Below are 7,995 nucleotides of genomic sequence, written 5' to 3'. Positions count from 1 at the left end.
ACCCACAGACCCTGGAGGAGGGTTCAGGCGGCGGTGGGGGCGTTTGCACTGAGAAAAGGGACGGGGACACGTGTGGGAAGGGGTCCCCTGCAGCCCGTCACCTCGGGGCGGGTAGGGGAGGTTTCTCACTAAACGCAGCTCCGTGGGATGCAAGGGGAGGCTGAGCGAGGTCTCCGGGTGCTGCCTTTAACTGCCTGGAGAAAATCTGATCTTGAAGTAAAATTGTAAGAACGGAAGTGCCTGGATAGCTCCACTGATCTCATACGGGAAGGAAAAAAAAAATGCTAGCAAAAGTGTCATTTTTTTCTGTAGGTCTGGACTGAAGGGCAAAGCAGCAGTGAACACAGAAATTCATGGTTTCTTATATTCTAGCTTTAGCAACGTATCAGCTGAAGGCATTCCTCTGCTTTCTGTAAGGGTGGAGACCAAGTTTTATTTTCTGCTGCATGAAGACTTGGTATCGAGGAAGGGATAATGATTCTTAATAACTTTATTCATACAGTGCCATGGCAATGTTTCTTCACGCCAAACAACTCCTGATGTACACCTAGCATTGCTACTTTGGGCTCAGAAATCAGTTTGAGTGTTCCTTTGTATGAAACAGTTTAAACAGATCTTAATGAAGCAAACAGGCAGGAGCCCTAGCGAGTGCAGTTCTGTTGCAGCGAGGTGCTCGGCTACAGTTCGGGTGGGTTAGCTCTGGAGCGGGAGGAAGGAGCCTTTATCAAACTGCCTGGGGCAGCAGAATGAAATACACCCAGCTAATATCAGAAACATGTCACAGCTGGCCTATTTCCAGAAGGCTGGGAAAAACAGCAGCTGCCCTGTCAAGTTCAGAGAGGGCCTGACATTACCAGACAGTGGGCAGTATCTGTCAAGAGACTGTTCAACCACAGGAGTGTTTCAGGATCTACTTTTATTCTAGTTACTGAAGACGTTTCTAATTAATGACTGATATTAACATCTGCTATTAAAAGTAACATCCAGCGCCAGCTTTCTGATTGCGTGCAAAAGTTATTGGCATAAGTTCTGTGCAACTTCTCCCAAGCGAACAAAAGCATTAGTCCTTTTTTACCCTTCTGGGTGAGCAATTTCTTTGTTCTTCCTGCCAACCAGCGCATTTCTGGATCCCAAGCATTCCTGCTGGCACCCCATTATGGAAGGAAGAACAGATTTACAAAAGCAGAAATATTTGCTGATATTACAGGAAGTTGGTTAGCTGAGATCAGCAACGGATTTAGTATATGACCAGTTTTGTTCTTACTGGTATGGGAGCCATTGATATTTCGAGGGCAGGGTCAAGGGAGGTGATCTGGCGGTATCTGGAAGCTGCACATTTTCTAGCTAGATGATGCAAAAAGGTTGGAGAGCCAATGTTGTGATTTCTCTGGAATGCACAGCTTTTAGAAGACAAAATAGTTTAATAAATAATGGCTTGTCTCTGAGTGGTTTCCTGATTTCTAAATTATTTTATCCTCTCTAACCGTCCAGGAATACCTCAGAGCTCAGGCCTGGCAAATCATGGCCTGTATGAGTGTTGGCTGTATGTAACTTTTCTAACAGACTTACTAAAACCGTGCTTGGTAACCATGATACCCCAACAGTGGGGTACCTGGAGACAACAACTCAGCATTTAGCATATGGAGACACTTGCACTTGAAGTAGCGTCCTTTGAGTTAGATCTTCAGGTCACTCACTGTCCATTCATCAATCCCTCTGTGACCCCATTTTTTCTCCTAGCTTTGCCATTGCTGCTGGGTGACTCAGAAGGAATCAGCAGAATTTATCTGTGCTTTTTTTTTTTCACAAGACAAGCCTCCTAAAAACGCAAAGAGCACAATGATTTTTCAGCAGATTAACAACTGAGATTTGTCTGTGCAGACAAAATGAGCAAAAATGGAGAACTCAAGGCTTATCAAACTGTGATCCTGATATAAGCACCGGCATTTTTAATCAAGTGAAAAATCGGAAAGGAATATATTACTAGATGTTACATAGTGTTCATCAAAATATGAATTTAGTGTGCAAGTGTTCTGTCTTCATCACGGCCACAGAGAAATCTCTCCACTTTTACTTGTAATTGAAACTGCGAAACGCTATTTTTCTGGCCTTATGGTTCAAATGGAAGAGGAAGCCAGGTGTACCAAAATGACAGTTGCCTCGCAAAAGCAAAGCAGGACAAAGAGCAGGGACAAGATCTGTTAGGAAACCCAGACTGTTTCCTTCACTATGCAGTGAGCATTCCTGAGAGTTGCTTTTTCTCTGTACCAGTAACAAGGCAAATTCCTGTTCCCTTCATTCATTAGCCCTTGTATCAATAGAGTCTTTTCCAGAAACCTGTGGAACCCAACAGCTTCTATGTGACACTCTGTCAAATTAATGTGACTGATGGCAGCCACATTACTCTGCCAGTTTAACTGGAATTAGATGTTACAGGAATCTCGGGGAGCACGGGGTGGACAAACATCCACATTACGATGTGCTTGTGCAGCAAACTCTGAGGATCACACAGGTGTAAATGGCCTTCTGGGAGAAGGGCTATACGTGGGAACCACGCTTGCTAAAGTCAAGCAGCTTCTTCTAGCCAACAGTTTGTACTGTACCTTCAACTTCAGTCAGAACGGAAGGCTGGCTGACTCCAAACACAGGGGGTTGGTGCTGGCAGGAGGTCTTGCTGTCAGGAACACAGAAGTGGGGCAGAGACATGGGATTCCCCACTTTGCTTAGTTGCTTTTGAAGGAATGAACAGGTTAATCTGCTTTCATTAGGCACCTGAGTGCAAGACGTACCTGCATCCCTCCAGAAATATTTCTAAATGGCTGCAGAGGACTTAGCTGTGTCACTAGAGGCTCCCTAGCTGTGAGCCAGACAGGATCGTTTTTTAAAAAATCTGGAACCTGTTGATATCAGCATGGATAAATGGGCTTACCTGGCTGTAACGTGAGGATAGAAACTCAAAAGATGCTGAGAGGAGGTGGTAAGGCTATCTGAGCAATGGGAGAAGAACTGAGGAAGACCAGCAAAAGGCTCCAAGGCAGCAATCTAATCAGAGAACTCGCTGACGAAGGCTGTATTCACTGAGGCTTGCAGATCCAGCTGGCACTGTCTCAGCACAGACCGGGCATCAGGTGGCAGAGCTCACATGCCAAGGCTGCTGCCTCCCATGCAGATTGTGGCAGCTGCTCAAGTATCTCAGAAATCTTTTCTGGGCAGATTATAAGGGAAGCGGAGACACGAAGCGCACGCCAGGCTGGGAGGGAACTGCCCATCAGGACTCCCCTCCCCTTTGCAGGTCCTCTCGAGTTGTATGGCACAAGCTGGCAAAATAGTCATTCAGATCCTCAAACAGGAAGAGCTGTTCTAGGAATAACACCAGACCCTGGATCTGAACTTGAGTTAAATGTGCAAGACTGAGATGGGCAATAAGGGCAAAGTCAGATACTCCAGTGGAAAAGGTGCCTTAAGAACTCAGTTTACACTTAAAAAGGGAAATAAGTCCATTTTTAAGATCTCAAGATAAACAACCTGGTAGTAGGGAGCCAGAATTCCTATGTATTATCTATCACCCATTCAGGATCCCACTTTTCCCGGTGGAAAATCCTTTCAGAAATCTGTCCTTAAAAATCCCTATGAGACAAGGATGGGAAGTGCTCTGAAAAGGACTGCCAAGCCCCATTCTAAGGGGAGAAATAGCCTTTCTTCTGGGACAGAGAAAATAGGGCCTCCTCTGAACCTTCCTCTAAAGAGAGGGCTAAAAACTTGATGGTCCTGGTAAAAAGAGATAATCTTGAAGCTTTTTCAAGCTACCTGGCTCCAGACACTAATCATATTTAGCAAACAGTACATTTTAATTAACAGCACAGGTTAATTGCTAACAGAGCACCTGTACCTCTAACTGCAGAAATCTAAGAGGCCATGAAGTACTGAACAGAGATGGCAGTTTTGCCAAAACTCTGCTCTTAATTTTATCTATTAACTGAAAGCCTTTCCTCAAAATGTACGTCTGTAATATCTGATGGGCTAACACAAGTCTTAGACAGTGATACCATCAAGTTTTTAAATCCACCAAGGTTTATCTAAATCTCAGGTTGTTTGGTTTACTTGGAGTCTGGAAAAGTTTACCAGAATTCAGTTCCTTTTTGATGTAAATATTGCTTGACAGTTTCAGAAAGGCTTTCCAAAGGGAAGTGAGACACACTGCAGCTCCTGTCTCTTTGAACCCCTTCCAGGCACATCTTAAATTACAAACTTACAGACCAACTAGTGTGGTCATTCTACTGATGAGTTTAAAAAGAATGTGAAGTACAATGATGCTGATCTTCTGTTTCATTGCCACACAAATCAGATAATTGGATACAGAAGACTCAAATATAAGCTGAATATTAGACCAAAAAAAAGGTAATTTTGCACAGGTGTTTTTCTCCGTGTTTTCAGTGATTTATGTGACATAGCTGAAAATCATCGGAGGGATTTAACTACTATTTTGGAAAATATTCTTGATGCAAATGAGAAATCACGATAAAGGAAAATGTGAAGCTTGTATCTAAATGATCAACAGCCTTTGAAAGAAATAACAACGAAGCTCGGTATTCAAACTGAAACCTCCATTTTCATAGTCAAAACATATGGCAGGACATGATGCGATTTATTTTAGGGCAAAATGTTGTCACAAATCACTGGAAAATATGGCAAAACCCAAGAAACTTGTAAGCATCAAGACCTGAATGAATCACTTCTATTATTCAGCCCAACTGTCCAGGGAGTCTTGTGTAAAAAAAGTTTACTCTTTTCAAGCTAGTCTAAATTAAGGAACTGACTTTCTCATTTCATACTCACATGTCAGGATTTAAGGATGTTTAGTTAGCAGCAATTTGGAGAGTTTAAAAACTTCTTGTAACCTAGCTACTGCAGTTCCTACTCCACAGGAAAGCCACAGGAAAACTTTTTGGACATATCATCCGAGTATTTCAACTTTAGATTAAAGGCCTCCTCCCTGCTTTGAACTTGGCAGACTTCAGGGATTGCCAATGGTGTAACTCAGACATTTGAAGTTAAATTGAGCAAGCTACCTGCACTCTGGAAGAAACTAAAATTGATACACTGTAGGGATTATCAAGACTATAAGCACTGCTGGCTGCATTTAACTTTAGTGACTTTTTGTTTTGTTTTGGAGGTATCTAGGCTCAAAACTATAAGGCAGCTGCATGGCTGCATGCCAGAAGGAAGCTCTCACAGCAAAGCTGTTTGCAATGCATTGACCTATTTTTAGTATATGCTTCGGGAGTGAGTTTCCTCCCTCTGCCCCAAGCCTCTGTAACACCCTCCACTGGCAGGCAGGAACTTGGCTGGAGTCTGTGCAGGAGCACGTATTTTCTTTGGGTACTGGGGTGAAAAAAGGGTATTGCATGTGTGCCAAGTGAGGTGCCAAGTAAAGTATCCAGGGAATAAAAGGCAGGGCAGTGCCAGCCCTGGTTGGTTTCTTCTTGTCCAGACTGTCATTTTAGAACAAATGCAAGCAAGCAGAGAACTCTGTCTAAACAAAATAGAAGATCATCTCTAGCAAAAGTTCAAGTGAAGGTTTAAGATTGCTGCCCTAATTCTGTAAAGACTGGGTAACAGTTCAGTCACCCCAAACTCTGTATCATCACAGAGCACATGTGCACACAGTGAAGAAAAATCAGTAAGTTGTGTGCAACAATCCCACACATTTGTATGAAGTACACTTCGTGCACTAAAAACATGTGTTGAAGTTTTTGGTCATATTCAATCAGGAATTTGGGAGTAATGAAGTACTCCTGAAAATCTGAAACAGAAGAGTGGATAATGCCATTTGCTGGGTGGTGACGGAAAGTTCATAACCATGCAGACCTGTGCCACTCCGCAAGAGCATGTTATTACTACCACAAGTGCTATTTTAAGTGAAAAGATGAAAAAGGAAATGCATGGCTCTGAGCCTTAAGGTCAAGCACAGGACCTCTGCCAGTACAGAGTTTTACTTCCAAAAAGTGGTTCTGACTCCTTGCAGAAGGCCTTAGAGTGGAGGAGAGAAAAAAAAAAAAAAAGAGCTGGTAGGGATTTCCATTAGCCTTATCCCCAGCACCTCCAACCTACAATTGCACCAGCCCCAAAAGATGCCTACAAATATTCCCTTTAAAATCGAATTCCATAGATTCCACGATCTCTCCAGGAAGTGCATGCTACAGCTTAATTCTTCCTACTGCCAAGGACAATTACCCACTCTGATGCCTAAGCTAAAGGCTTCCTGCAACAACTTAAACCTATTTTTCTTGTCCTACCTGCAATGGTGAGAACTGTTTCTTTCTTTCTTCTCTGTGGCTCTCTTATAGATTTGAAAAACACTTTTCTCTCATCACCTTAAAACAAGGCTCATTTTTTATCCTGTCATCCCTCTCATTGCTTTTCTCTGGATTATTTCCACTTTCTTCACATTTTCCATGGAGTGCAGTGCCTACAACAGCTGGATACCACGTTCCCAGAAAGGTGTTCTGCTATTACCTAAGGAAGAAGGACCAAGACATGCATCTTACAGACTACATTCCTGTTCATACATTCCACAATGTTTGTGTTTTTTTTTCCAGCGTATCGTTGAATCATATGCAGCTGATGAGTGGCTACAACCCTAAGAGTACTCTTCTGTACCACTGCTACTCTAGTAGCCTGTCCTGTCCCATTCTCTTTGTTCAGCTGATTATTGCTTTGGAAGTGCAAAAATTTACATATGTAAAATCAATTTTTGGATTTACTGAATCATACTCTAACTCTTTTGAACTTATCAAGTTCATTTTGAATTGTAATTGTATTTTACAATCCAGTAGTTAGCTCACATTATAGGTCTTCCCTACAATTTAACCAGTATATCCCATTCAAGTCACAAATGGAAATAGCAAATAATACCTAGTCAGAGCAGAAGCATAGAGAATGCCATTCAGTATAACCTCGCAGTCTGTGAATGATTCACAGCTCTGAATAGGGTTTTCCAAGCAAGTTTTGTTTTCCAAACAAGTTTTCAAAACCTCTATTTTTAAATTGGTCTTGGACCACATTCCCATGTTTTCTTATGAAAAGTCATGAAAGTAAAGCTCTGTTCACTGCTTCTCCTCTGCTCAAAAAGTTTATCTGGGTGTAGAAGGAGCAACATTAGTCTGACACAATTTGATCTTTCTTTTATAGGCTTACAAACAGTTTCTCTGTTCCATTAGTTTTCCAGTTTAAATTACTGGCCCAGAACAGAAAGCTGGAAACAGAGACACAAGCTGAGACTTGAGACTTTACAGCATCCTTCTTTTGTCTCTAAGGCTTGAAAGTCATTTACCATATGTGGTACATGATCTAGGCACAAAGATAACTTCTCTTGTTTTGCCTGTGCTGCAAGTCTCTCACATATGGTAGATTAAGTAAAGTTCATTAAAGCGGGGACACAGGAGCCACTGAAGTACTCACTACTCTGCTCTAACATCACGCTATATGAGGACAATGAAAGGTGTTTGGTCCTGTGTCTATGAATTCCTCTGCCATTATTCCAAGATTTCAGTGACCAGCTATTACAGTGAAGACATCCACAAAACAGAGAAGGTTCCTCAACAATATCCTGAACCTCTTTCAATGATTCCAGCTGACTGAATGAAAAACAAAACCATACCGGACATAAAATAAACATCTATCTGTTAACTATTTACATGGCATCAAACACCATGTAGCAAACTACTCCAAACATCAGATTTGACAATAGAAGACTTAAAACTGACCTTTTCAGGAAACCCTTGCAAAGATGGGTATGTAATCACAGTATTAAAAATTATACTCCATCAACAAAATCTGATTATTTGTCAACTCTTATTTGAAGATGATCTATTACAATTTTTTTTCCCGACAAGTAAGTCTGTGTTGACTGGGGATACCGTTTCCCAGGGCACAGTAAATACCTACCACAGTGATTAAATCAACATGTCAACATAAAAGCACACAGCTCCTTTT

This window comes from Anas platyrhynchos, chromosome 10 (assembly GCF_047663525.1).
Source record: "Anas platyrhynchos isolate ZD024472 breed Pekin duck chromosome 10, IASCAAS_PekinDuck_T2T, whole genome shotgun sequence".
NCBI classification, from domain to species: Eukaryota; Metazoa; Chordata; class Aves; order Anseriformes; family Anatidae; genus Anas; species Anas platyrhynchos.
Note: the sequence above shows the minus strand (reverse complement) of the source record.